Genomic DNA, 13859 nt, shown 5'->3' on the forward strand with positions numbered 1-13859 from the left:
ATCTAATCATTAACTCTTTCCAGAGTGCTGCATTTCCTTAAAAGGGGAGTGGGAAGGTTTATCATCAGCCCATCTTTGATATCACTTCCTACATTTTTTAGGATAGATTTTTTGTTTTGCCCTGCTGTTCTCTCTCCCCCGTCAGATTTTCTGACATTTTTAAAAAAAATAAGCTTTTAACTGCTAGCGACACCATCTAATTCTTCTTCATTAACCTTATTCCATCTCATCACAGAAACCTCACTGTCTGTCTTGGAGAAACTGTCTTGCTATGTGCTGTAATTGCTGCTATCATACATCCTTCAAACTGAGTAGAGCAACAGAATGTTATGATCCACCACCAGGGCTGGGCAACCTGGTGGCCATGCTGGCTAGGCCTGATGGGAATAATAGTCCAAAACAACTGGAGGGCCCCAAGTGACAACAACGCTGTGACAAGAACCGAACAAGGTACTATCCTCTGATGAGAATAGTACCTTCAGAGAGGCAGTTGGGGCCATGATGCAGAGGAAGACCTGGTTTGCATGACATGCCGGGGGGTGTGTGTAATAAACCATGGTGGCTTGTTACCCAGGCCAGTTTATATAAATAACCTTGCTGGGCGTGGCTTTTTGCTGTCCAAAACCAGTGAGAGTCAGTGGTTGGGCTGTTTCACAAAATCCCCAGAACCCATTGCCTGTTCTAGGGTTCCTGTGTTGTTTTTTAACCAACCCAACCACACACCCTTGCTGGGTTCAGACATCATGGCAAGCCAAGCCTGGTGAGGGTAATCATGTAAATTTGGCCAGCACACAATCAGAACACTCAGGGTGTCTAACAAGCCATTGTGGCTTATTAACTATCCTCGTGTCCTGCAAACTGGCCCAAAGAGTGGCCCAGTTTGCATGTATTGAAAAAGCATCAGGAGTGAATTGTCCCATGGAGCTTCTCATTGTGGTGGCCATTTTGAATATTCAGGGGTGCACCATAGCTTCTCATTAATCTAGCAAGGCTGGGTTGTTGGAGTGGTTGACAAGCCACCCAGGACCCATGGGCTGTTTTAGGGTTGTGGGTGGCTTGTCAACCACTCCAACAATGCACCCTTTCCAGATTCGCAAGTAACAATAAGCTATGGCATGGCCCTGAATATTCAAAATGGCTGCCACAATGAGAAGCTCTGTGGGACAATTCACTCATGGTGGTCTCTCCTATGGGTACTTGGATTGTCAACCTGGCTCCCACAGGCATCTCATCCACAGTGGCTAATAGGCTATGGTTGGCTGCTGTGATTGTGTGAACCAGGTACCATTCCCTCTGTACCCCACATGGTCCTAAGGGTGTTCTCCATGGCTACTATTTACACAGCAAAAAATGTTACTGCATTCATAGAATTGACATTGTGTCAAGTTTGGCTCTATGTTTGTTGAGATGCCCCTGTCTTCCTGAACTATATAACAACATTTTTAATGAAAAGATAGTTATGAAGCTCTAAATAGTTAAAAAGAATGCAGACACTTAGTAAATAGCAGGTTCATTGGTAGACAGTACATCCGTGAATGCCAAAGCTAGGAATGCTTTTACAACTAATTTAGGATATTGCTACATCCAGACTATAAAACTGTATCAACAACTTTTATCTGTTTGATCTTGCATGCTAAAGATGAAAACATGAACACTGTAAAGAGAATGTGATTAAATATTTGCATGCCTGGAGGGAAGACTAATAAGTTTGCACAGCCCATGCTTCACAAAGTTATTACATCTTCATATATGCATAAGGATACAATCCTATGGTCCCTGACTGAGGCCATAGCTAGACCTAAGGTTTATCCCTGGATCGTCCAGGGGTCAAACCTGTTCATCTAGGTGACACACAGGGGATCCAGTGCTCAGGCAGGGACGAACCCTGGATGATCCCAGGATAAACCTTAGGTCTAGCTGTGGCCTGAGATGGTGTCCCAGGGACCATAGGATGGACAGTCATGTCCACCCACAGGGATGCAAGTCCTCTCTGGAGGTCCTCTCTTAACCTGCAGAAAAAAGCTATGCCACTGTGGCTGCCCACCAGTGGTAAGGGGGTTGGTTGGTTCTGGGGTCTTTGTGGATGCAGATTTGCATCTGTATGTACATTTTCACTGTGTAGCTTCTTTTTAAATAATAATAATAATTGTAATTAGGGAGGTTGTGGGCTCTCCCACACTAGAGGCATTCAAGAGGAAGCTGGACAACCATCTGTCAGGGATGCTTTAGGGTGGATTCCTGCATTGAGCAGGGGATTGGACTCGATGGCCTTGTAGGCCCCTTCCAACTCTGCTATTCTATGATTCTATGATCAGAGGACCCCAGCTGTTGAATATGAATAGTTGCATCTATCTAGCGGTGAATTGGAGCTTATACCTTTTGTATAACAGCTTTCTGACAAGCCTTGCTTTGAATTGCATTGGCCATTTTGTTGCCCATTCACCTAGTTTGGAGAGATTCTTCTGGAGCTCTTTGCAGTGTTTTTGCTTTTACCACCCTGAATAACTACAGATCAACTACATCCATATTTGGCCAACTTTTTGAGGAAAGGAGAACAGCTAGGTAAAAGGGAAACAAGAGGAAAACATGACATGCATAGAAATGACAAAGGCTATTAATATTTTCAAAACATAAAACTGAACATGTTATTTTAGATTATGAAGGGGGGAGGATGTGAAAAAATGAAAAAGCCAAAATGTGCTCCTAAGGCATAGATAACTGCCTCTGGAAATTTGCAGGGTGTATTTGGATCGGGGGCCAGGTCCTTCCTCCCTCTCTTACCCTTTTGTTTCATTCTTTCCCTCCCTCCCTTTCTTCTTCTTTATTATTAAGACAACACCCACCTACACCCACATCCACAACTGCACATATTCATTGATAGAAGAAAATACAACAGTCCTATGCATGTCTATTCAGAAGAAAGTCTTAATGAATTCAATGGGGCTTTTCCCCAGGCAAGTGTGCATGGAGTTACGCCTAAAAATGTAGTTGGAGTAATGTAATTGCTACTGTCTTTCAGCCTCAGTTTCCTGGCTGAGGAAATAGTCATACTGACCTAACTTTATAGAGCTCGTTGACTGAGAAGTGTTTTAAATAAGCTCTAAAGCATGAATGGCCAGAAAGTAGATCTCCAAATATTTTGGATTTCAACTTTTACCATTTGCCATGGTGACAGGGTTCTGGACGCTGAAGTCAAAAAATATCTGGAGATCTACCTTCTGCCCACCACTTGTCTAAAATGCTATATTAAAAATCCACTGTCTGGATCCAGATTTAGGTGCATGCAACTGGTCTGGTGGAATGATCACACGTCCCATCCCATCATCCCCATAGCAGCACTTCCAGCCCATTGAAAATGTTACACAGAGTCAGGGTGAGGTGTGGTAAAGGGTAGGAGGGAGATCCCCAAAGATCAGGCAGAGGTACCTTCCATGGACTGCAGAAGTCAGATTCCTCCTCCTCCTCATTTCAGGAATATACTGAAATGAAATATACCACTGAATATACTGTCTCAATGTGCTTAATGAAAATCACAAATCAAATGCTCGGAGAAGTATTTAGGAAAAGAAATGGAAACAAAACAGTATGAATTTTCCTTACTCATATGGCATTTTAAAAAAAGAAAAAGAAAGAAAATGACAACTGAAAGACCTTTTTTTAAAACTATGGAGAGAATAGAGAGATATTATTCTTTGCCTGTCAAAACATTAGAGCTCTGGGGCACTCAGTGAAACAAATTCTTTCTCTCCGTGGCTATTAGCCATAATAAATCATAACAGGCTTCTATTTCAGAGGTGGCATGTTTCTGGTCAATAAATGCAGAAGACAAACAACGGGGGATGTTCATCTCTGTCATGCCCTGCTTGTGAGTGCTTGGCCAGGTGGACTCTGAGCTGAGCCAGCAAAGCCATTCTTAGAAGCAGCCAACAGCAGCAACGTAACAGCTTTGTTTTCCCCGCACCTTCCAGAGTGGCCAAGAGCTCATCCTATAGATTTCATTGCCAGAGCAGAGCACTGCAGTAGCTAAAACAAACATACAAACAAGCCCCACCATCCTGTTCCATATTACATACCTCTCTCTCAGGGCTGGCGAAATGAGCCAGCTGCTTCATGCTTTGGATGCTGGCAGTTGCGGGTGGGTAAATTGGCCAAGTGTCCTCTTTTACAGAGGACAGTCCTCTTTTTGAACAGCTGCCTCTACTCTTATTTTGAAGGTGACTTTTATGTGAAGGGCTGTCCAGTCCAAGTCCAGCTTAAAGAAAACTCAGAAAGGAGAGTCAGGCTTTGAAGTTGCTCATCCACAACACCTGGGCAGCAGACTGTGCTCCCGCTGATGCATGAGCACAGGAGGATACTGCCCAATACATTTCAGGCATACATTTATGATGCATGATCCTTCTGCAGCTGGAGAGATCTCTATAAGGATGAATGGAGATCAGCGAGCATGTATAGATATGTACCCTGGCATGGCAACAGGCTGTTGCAGGAAATGAAATGCATGTACATACCTCCCATATCCCCAACAAGTCTTCCCTTCCATTTGGTTAAGGTAATCCAGAGTTTGTGAGGAGTCCCTGGAAAGCCACGGGATGCTATTTGTGCACACGTCTGTGTGTGCACACCAGGCTGAGATAGGGTTGGCTGTGTTAAAGCCCATGTGGATTCCAGGGTAGGCAGGCTATGCTTCTGTACTGGGATCACTGCCAAGAGTTTTATGTGCAGTGGAGGCTGGTGGCTCTGATGATAGTGGGCTGGTGAATCAACTCCAGGTTTCAGTCGGAACTCTAAAGGAGCTCCACACCTTGCTAAGAATCCTTTAGCATTCTGACTGAAACATGGAGGAGATTCACCGCCCCACTGACAATGGAGCCTCCACTGTTTATATGTACACCTAAAAATGTACACTGTATTTGAATAGTATGTCAGTACATTCATCAGAGTGCTGGCTTTGGTCTATAACCACCTCAGCTTTGTTGCCACAGCATCCCTTTCGTGTCCCTGCCTTTGTACTACATTCCATGTAACTGTTTATCAGGGAAGAATTCCAGCTACAAAGTCACCTGTGACCTGACACACTTCAGAAATAGCTTATCTTTGTCTGATTGGATATTCATTCTCAATCATATGTTATGCAGTCAGTATGATCTGTACTGAAGACCAAGGGCCTTGCTAGACGAGGCCTTAGAGCGTTGTGAGGCTCGGTTTCCCTGCTGTGCATCCAGATGACGCACAGGGGAAGCTGGGGTCAGGCTGCGCTGAAGCCTCCCCTAACGCGCCATAAGCGAAGTCGCTTATGGCACACCTTTTCCGCAGCCCCGGCCTGAGGCTGGGGCTGCGGAACGTCTAGCAAGGTCCGTGGCTTTTTGCGGCTACTCGCTTACTCGCAAGTAGCCGGGAAAAGCCACGGACTGGGCACAGCGCTCAGCGCTGTGCCCATCAGGCCGGGGGGATCCCAGGGGGGGATGATAGGGGGGGAAGGCTGGACCGGCAGGAGAGGGAGGGAGCCGGACATCGGGGATGGGATGGGGCCGAGGGACAGACAACCGGGGATGGGATGGGGCCGAGGAACAGACAACCGGGGATGGGGCCGAGGGACAGACAACCGGGGATGGGGCCAAGGGACAGACAACCGGGGATGGGGCCGAGGGACAGACAACCGGGGATGGGATGGGGCCGAGGGACAGACAACCGAGGATGGGGCCGAGGGACAGACAACCGGGGATGGGGCCGAGGGACAGACAACCGGGGATGGGGCCGAGGGACAGACAACTGGGGATGGGGCCGAGGGACAGACAACCAGGGATGGGATGGGGCCGAGGGATAGACAACTGAGGATGGGGCCGAGGGACAGACAACCGGGGATGGGGCCGAGGGACAGACAACCGGGGATGGGGCCGAGGGACAGACAACCGGGGATGGGGCCGAGGGACAGACAACCGGGGATGGGGGCGAGGGACGGACAACCGGGGATGGGATGGGGCCAAGGGACGGATAATTTTAGAAAAAAAACCCACTTACCTTCTCCGGAGTCTTTGGGGCGCACGTAGCCCCTTTAACAAACAAACAAACAAAAAATGGACAACGCTGCAGGGCTTCCGCAGTCCCTGCGCGTCGTGCGTCTAGGAGGCGGGGCGGCGTGTGCTAAAGTTAGCGCACCGTCGCCCCGCCTCCCTGCCAGCTTATCCGGCTGGGTCTAGCAAGGCTCCAAGTATCTCATGCTTTTATAGTTATGGATGTCAGGTGCTTACTTGCAACAAGAGACATCCATCAAATACTATTATTTCTTGACATTTACAACATTAAAGAAGTCATCTTTGTCTGATTCTTTTATTATTATTATTACCCAGAGAACCCCAGACGGAAAAATTTCATCCTGATGAGTATGTGTAAAGCTGTTTTTATTTACTGTTTAATTTCATGTAAGCAAAATATCAGAAAGTTACTATTTAAAACAAACACAGAAAGAAAAAGTTGATATTTAGAATTGTCAGCATAGGGAAAGATTTGTGAAATTTAACAAGCCAAACAAAACCAGGATGCCCTGAAGCCATTTTTTCATCAAAGCTTTATTTTGACAAAATTGAAGCCATCCTTACTAATTAGCTTCAGTTGCTTATTTTTGTTCAAATATATATCGTTTATATAAACAGTGAAAAGGTTTGTTACAACTTTTCAAAGAGTCTGGTGTGAATAATTGGATATGAAACATTCTATTCCATGTACTTATATACTGATCAATTTTGGCACAAATGTAGTACAACGAATATAGCTCTTCCCAGTCAGTATACTGAACAAGAAAAGAAAAGAAAAAGATCCCTCTCAGCAGAACTCTCAGCAGCAACATGGGTTGGGTCCAATTCCCACATACATTCACAGAAGGATTTTCCTTTATCAGTTTCATTGGATGGGCCATTCTTATCAATGTGTCCTCATGTAGCATGCAAGGCAGTGATCACCTGAAGCCACTAGATATAATAGGCCTCAAGCATTTCCTCTGATGTGATGAGTACCACTTGGCACCACATGGGGGTGCATTTCATCAGAGCATTCACCATATAAAACTGAAAAGGTAATGCCATGGTGAAGTAATTTTGCCTCATCAAAAATGAACACGGGAATTTGGTCTCCACCTCAGTTGAAAACTTTTATTAACACTGTGTAATGTTGCATTCCATTTTCTCCTTTGAATTCGTTGTCCAAAAATTCCATATGTGTGTGTGCATGTGTGTGTGCAACTATTTCCCCCATTCAAATCCAGTACTTACAGCTTTAAGTAATACAGCTACAGAACAGGCTACAGTACACTAAGCCAGTGTAAATATTATTACCATGATCATGATTTGTTTTCCATTTTTAAACCCATCCTAGCAAAAAGGAAAATGTAACTGATGAACAATGTGTACAGAAATCTCACAGAAAACACAGTGACTGTGAAAGATGCAGAGGCAATTACAGAGGCAATACTATTTGATGTACAGTGGGTAATATGGATTCTAAAAGAATCAGTGTGGTTTGCAGTATCCAAAGCTGGCAGCCTCCCAACACCAATCATGTTGCATTAGTGGGAATGACTGCTAGCACAATGGGAATCTAACACTTGATGGTGCCATCTTGGAAACTAGCTCAAATTAGTTCCAGAACACAAGAAGTCAGTGGAACTCCCTTCTGTGATCTCCACTACCTTGACCTATTCCAGAAGCACTAGTTTGGGTTAGTTGTCAGTTGCACCATCTTGTTGCGCTAGCAGTCATTCCCAGTAACATAAGGGCAGCATTGGATACTACCCTATGGACTTGCCAATGCTGAGGTAAGGATATAAACATGCTCTCAGACAATGTCTCTCTAAAAAACATTTGCCTGGTTTACATAATGTAATTATTTTTCTTTCTTTATTTGCAGAGAAAAGTTATCATGACATGTCTTTTCCCTGTTGTTTTTGTGCAATAACATTTTCCCCATCCTTATGTGGAGGGCCAAGTAATCTACATTTGAAATGATCTAAACATTTTTCAGGACGTTGTGAATTGTCAAACTCTTTACTTGGGAAAGAGTTCAGGAAAAGGACAAGGGAAAGTTACCATCCGATTCTTCCAACAGCATTAAAAATAATTCTGTATTACTGGTAAAGAAAACAGTTCTGAAATCAATACATATTTAGGTCTCTTATATCTACTTTCCACTGAAAAACAGTGGCACAGACTATCGAAAAACAAAAAGTTGATACAACGCTGCACAATATGGAAAGCAATGTACTGCACATTGCTACATACCAACAGGCATGACTTGGTATTAATCTGATTTCATCATATTCATCATATGGTTAATATTGTTTTCCATGGTGATGCCATGTCTATTGGTATGAAGCATTCCAGCAACTAATCCCAAAGAAAGCAAGTGAAATATTTATAAAATGTCTTCTCTTTTGAAAGAATGTTTGGTTGCTGTTTCTGACAATGCCTCTGGAATCAGACCTCTCTGAAAAATCTTACGGACCCTGTTGATGCCTACAAAGATTTTCTTAGGACATAGCTTCTGGCTTGATAATTATTATTTTTATTCAGATGGGACATGAGCCAGACAAAAAGTAGTGGGTTCAGTGAAAAAATTAAGCATATACTTAAATTTGGCTGAATGTTGACCTTACTCAAGAGGTTTAGAAAACCTTTTTTTTACTACATATAAACAATACTAGGTAATGAAGACAATATTAGCAATGACGTCATGTTTTACAATGAGATGCAATGGTGACAGTCCACGTAGGCCCATTTAAGCCCACTTTGAAAATCCCTCATAAGCATACATAAGGGAAGAAAAGCAGGGTATCCATTGGAAGGATATTGGGTTTAATCAGCCTCTATTTTATTATTATTTTTAACCTGCTCTTGTTTAATATAGTGTTGTATATTTTATAGGTTCATTTTATTTTATTGGTCATTTATTTGCTGTTTGCTAACTTGCACACTGCTGTGTGGAGAGGTGGGCTATAAATTCAAATAAAAATGAATGAATGAATGAATGAAATGAATGAGGTGGGCCACTTGTAGCCCTCCAGATGTTTTGAGCTACAGCTCTTAACAGCCCTTGCCAGCCTAGACATTGGTGATGGATGGTGGGCAGTCGTAGCCCAAATACTGATGTAGGAGAAATGCATTTTAGTTCATTTTTTGTCAGGATTTACCCAGTTCACAACTTCCAGACTGAATACAGACTCAGATGCAAACTGTGGTCTACGTACGTATATTTACAAGCTTGCAAAGTGATTCACAGACCCTCAAAAATGTGTTTGACAGCATACACACATTTGAAAAAGGTGCATGAAAAAATGCACACTTTTGAAAAATGTGCACAAATACACTTTAACCAATGAGAGAAGAGTATGTACATTTCAAAGATGTGCACAATTGATGTGTACATTTGGAAAAATACCCATGCAACTATGCACAGGTTTTCTTGCAAAACAAGACACCAAAGTTCGCGATCTCATGTGGACTTGAGTCGAAATGAGCTTTGAAATGGAATTTGGAGAACTTCAGCAAGCTTGCATTTTTCGGATTTGCACATTTAGAGGGCCACAAGTTGCCCACCCCTGTCCCAGGGCGTAAATGACAGTGGCTTAAAGAAGGGCCATTACACAAAGCAATGCACAGACAAATGCCTATGGAGGAAAGAGGCCAATACAAGATTCACAAATTCTACTCACACCAAATATGCCTCTCTGTGTATATTTGAAAAGCCTGTTTCATTTTGCCCTGAAACTGTAAAGAAAACAAAAACCTTCCAGACATATGTGACCCCTATCCCAAACACAAATTCTTGGTCTGGCACAAACCTCTTATACTGGGATACCAACCATTTAGAGCTGCTATACTGGGATTGCTGCACAAGGCCCTGTAGGACACAGGTGTAGAATAAATGGTTTCAGCAGAGAAGAGGGGTCATCAATATCCCGTAATACAATAGCACCTCCTGCCAACCCTGGTGCAATCGAACACTGGCATCCTGGTGTAGCATGAAGGTACATTATGGGGTTATGAGGGAAAGGGAGAAAGAAAATGCACTGCTATGCTTGCCTGTATAGCTTTTGTGGCACAATTAGCCTAGGACTGGGTTGCTCATCTGCAAGCCATTAACTCCAAAGCTGTTCTACTAAAGTCAATAGAGCATTTTAGCCTAAAAAAACTAAAACTCACAAAAACAAAGTGGTTGCATAAACAAACTACTGCTATGCATGCTATGCCCTCAGTGCAATAAACGTGTTTGAGGTAAGACACAATTTGTTTTGGAACACCACCAAACCACTGTGACGTTGAGCAAAGAATTTTCACTCTTGAAAGGGACACAGATATTAAACAGAATGATTTATGAGGTGACATCAGTTTGGATATGGGTTTCTAGGCTCCCTAGAAAGGCCATCACTGTTCAGATTTAGGTGCTGAACTTTCAGACCTTTGGCATGCAATGATATTATATTCACACAATCTTTTTGTCAAAGCCATATTCAGGCATAAGAAGGATGAGGCCCTGCATGCCAATTCCACCACCAATGTCCCCTACCTCCCCTTCATGAGCAGGGAGGTCTGCAGAGGGCTTTTACTTGCGTTCGCATGAATGTGTGTAGAAGCCTCCACACGATGAGGAACCCTTTTTATCAGGGTTCTCAATCATACAAAGAATTCTATTTGTGTTCACGCACATACAAGTAAGAGTCCCTTGCAAGGTTCCCCATTCAACACAGGGAGGTTGGGGACTTAAGGTGGTGGAGCCAGTGCACACAAAGGTGTTGAGGGCAGGGCCAACGCAAGGGATCCCATCCCTCTTTAACCTTTTAGTGTCCCCTATTCAGGCAAAGTGCTGAATGGGGCTTAGGTCTCAGTATCTTTCAGTTTCTAATTCACATCAACAGGTAAAATAAATATGGGTAGATTTCCAATCTTCTTTTTGGAATAATGGCGCAATTGAATAAGATATACTATGGAACATATTCCATATTCCTATAGAACACAGCCATAAAACACCCTGGTTTTCCTGTTGCTAAAGCATTTTTCCCACCGGTACTGGAAACCTTGAATTCTGAAAAGTAAGGTGCCTGTTCAAGAAATTAGCAATTAATTCCTCACTTATTACCACATTCTTACCCAGCATCTGAAAATCTCTTGCTGGTTTAATTTGTGGCTGTGGTATGTACACTTTTAAATAAACTTTGTTGATGCTTCCAGAAGACAAGATTTTCTGCAATGAGAGGGTTATATCCAATGTCAGTCCTACTTAGAGAAGCCCCAATGAAATTAATGGGACTTAGGTTGGGCTAAGATTGGATGCAACCCAGAATTATTTCTCTGAAACATATGTTTGTTAAGATTTGGAGGCTGAATTATGCAAAGTCATAGTGTTACCTGCTGAGAAGACTATCTGAATACTTATTACAGCAATGGATGAATCAGACATCAGGATGCACTTCATAAATTGAAGAATTTTGCATTTGAATGCACACCATTGAGCATTCAAATGCAAAAATAAAACTCAAATGAGTCACTTATTTTACAGAGGTTTCATGAGACAACGTGTTGATTTTTTCCTTCCATGAAGTCTTATAAAGATTCCAGAAATAGTGACCTTTAAAAATGGTCTTAAATGAAATAGAGGGAAGCTGGTATTCTTCTTTTGCCAAAGGAAATTAATAAAGTTATACCAAGTCACATCAGCTGCGGTTCTGTCTCTGTATATTCAAAAACTGTCAACTGTGGTTTAAGCACCATTTTACTGAAGCTTAAATATGGAACATGTTAACACTCGACAAATACATTTTGACACTCTACTTTGGGGGGAGGGGAGATATCCCAAACCCGTTATTGCTGTAAATGAGTTCTATTCAACAGGCTACCTTTCAACCATTCAACTGTACATATCTAGATCAAATCACGGAATAGGCCCTAGTGATCCAGAACATCCTCAGTTTGAGACTGGGATTCAATTATCAAAAATAAATAGCATCTTAGGCTATTTGAATGCAAACTTTTCCCCCATGATGCAGGAATACAAGGATTTCAAAGTTGCTGGTTTGGGGCTGAAAGGAGTGATCCTCTGGCACATTTTGGAATGCACCAATACTTTGTTCAGCCTCTCTCCCACTAGTTCAGTATTAATTATTTCTCAGACAGAGAGAATCTGATTTGACAGTTATTTTCTGTGTTCCAAAAAGTTCCTGGACTTGTGAGTATCTATGTATGTATGTACCCCAAATCATAGAATGTGAAGGGATTAAAAGGCCATCTAATCAAATATCCCTGCTGCCATCATCACCACCTTGACCAAAGGATCAATCTACAAAATCCAGTTCAGATGTGTCACAACCTCTGTTATGCATTTCCCAATTATAATTTAACAGCTATGCATTATATATAGTTGCTGCTGTTCTGGACTGAGAAGACAAAATAGACCAGCTGATCTTTTTCCTGGATTCTATTGGTCTTTCCAGCTTTTCCAAGCTCTTCCATCAGGCAGATTGGAAAGATGGCAAATTTAATGGCTATGCATAGATGATGCTTCCCCCCCTTTTTTTCTTTTTTGTCTGACATTGCTGAAAATATTTGCATCTGTAGCTAGATTTATATAGTTGAGAATGAGCTGCCATTTTGTCCCAACAGAAGGTAACACTTCCAAATTTTGTAACTCTATCAACTCATGGCATAAGGATGCCAACTGTCCAACCACTTTTGCATTCCAATGAGGCCATGCAAAAAGGTTTCCGTGCTATATAGGAGACTTCTAAGGAAACTTCAATGTAGAAATAACATTTCAATCACTCCCTGGTAATGGATGTGGAGTCCCATGTGCTAAGCAGAGACATGCATTGCTCTTATCACTGATGTTGCCGAAAGCATTAGAGTTGTTCATATAGCAGCACATTGAAGGTACTATCACTGTATTTCTAAAAACAGTACATGCTAAGTATTATTAGGCTGCTTATCATTCATTGAGGGCCAAACTAGATGAGATGTTTAAGGCCAAACTAGACGTTATGTAATTGGCTCTTGCAAGGATATTTTTTTTCAGAGCACACCTAAAAATGTAAAGTATGAATTTGACAATGTGTTTGGAAACATGTATCATACAGGCACGTGATAGGACAGCCTAGATTGGCTATGGCTGCCTATTAAGAATTCACTCAATGACAACTCTTAGTTTGCTGCTGGGTACTCTGTAAAATGGGCATAAGGAATCTGGCACACATCACAATACAAGATGGGTTTAATGTCACTGCCTTGAACTGAAGATTTCTAGATGTGTTCAGCATAGGTCTTGCCAATTACATGTCATTCCTGTCAATAACTGATCAGTTTCCATTGATGCATTGATCAAAATGTTCCCACTGTGAAGTTTTGCCTACTTAACACATAGGGTGGGTTTTATTCAGTGGCATCCATCTGCCAGCATTATGGGCACAATTGATGGAACAGATTCCCCCTTTCTCCCCTGCCCCCCCTCCAAATCTTTTCCAGAGTGTTACAGGATCCTCTGGAGCATATTGGAACAGGGGCGAGGAGAGGAAAGGGAAGTACCATTGTACAATCAACAGTCTGGATTGTTGGATGTGGCCTCTAATGCTACTGAAATGATGAATGATTTAATAATGTAAGCAAGCTAATGCTCTAGCATTCAAAGAATGCAACAATTAAAATTGAAACAAGGTAAATAGAAATGAAAGCAAATATGAATCTCTTAACTGAGTGATCAGATCCACATAAAATGGTCTAAAATATACTACAACCTCACATTATTTTAACAATAGTCTTCAGTGGGAGGCTTATTATGTCTGGACATAGTTAGTATCTGAATTACAGAGACAGTACAGTTAGACC

The sequence above is a fragment of the Elgaria multicarinata genome, chromosome 4, assembly GCF_023053635.1.
Source record: "Elgaria multicarinata webbii isolate HBS135686 ecotype San Diego chromosome 4, rElgMul1.1.pri, whole genome shotgun sequence".
NCBI lineage: Eukaryota > Metazoa > Chordata > Lepidosauria > Squamata > Anguidae > Elgaria > Elgaria multicarinata.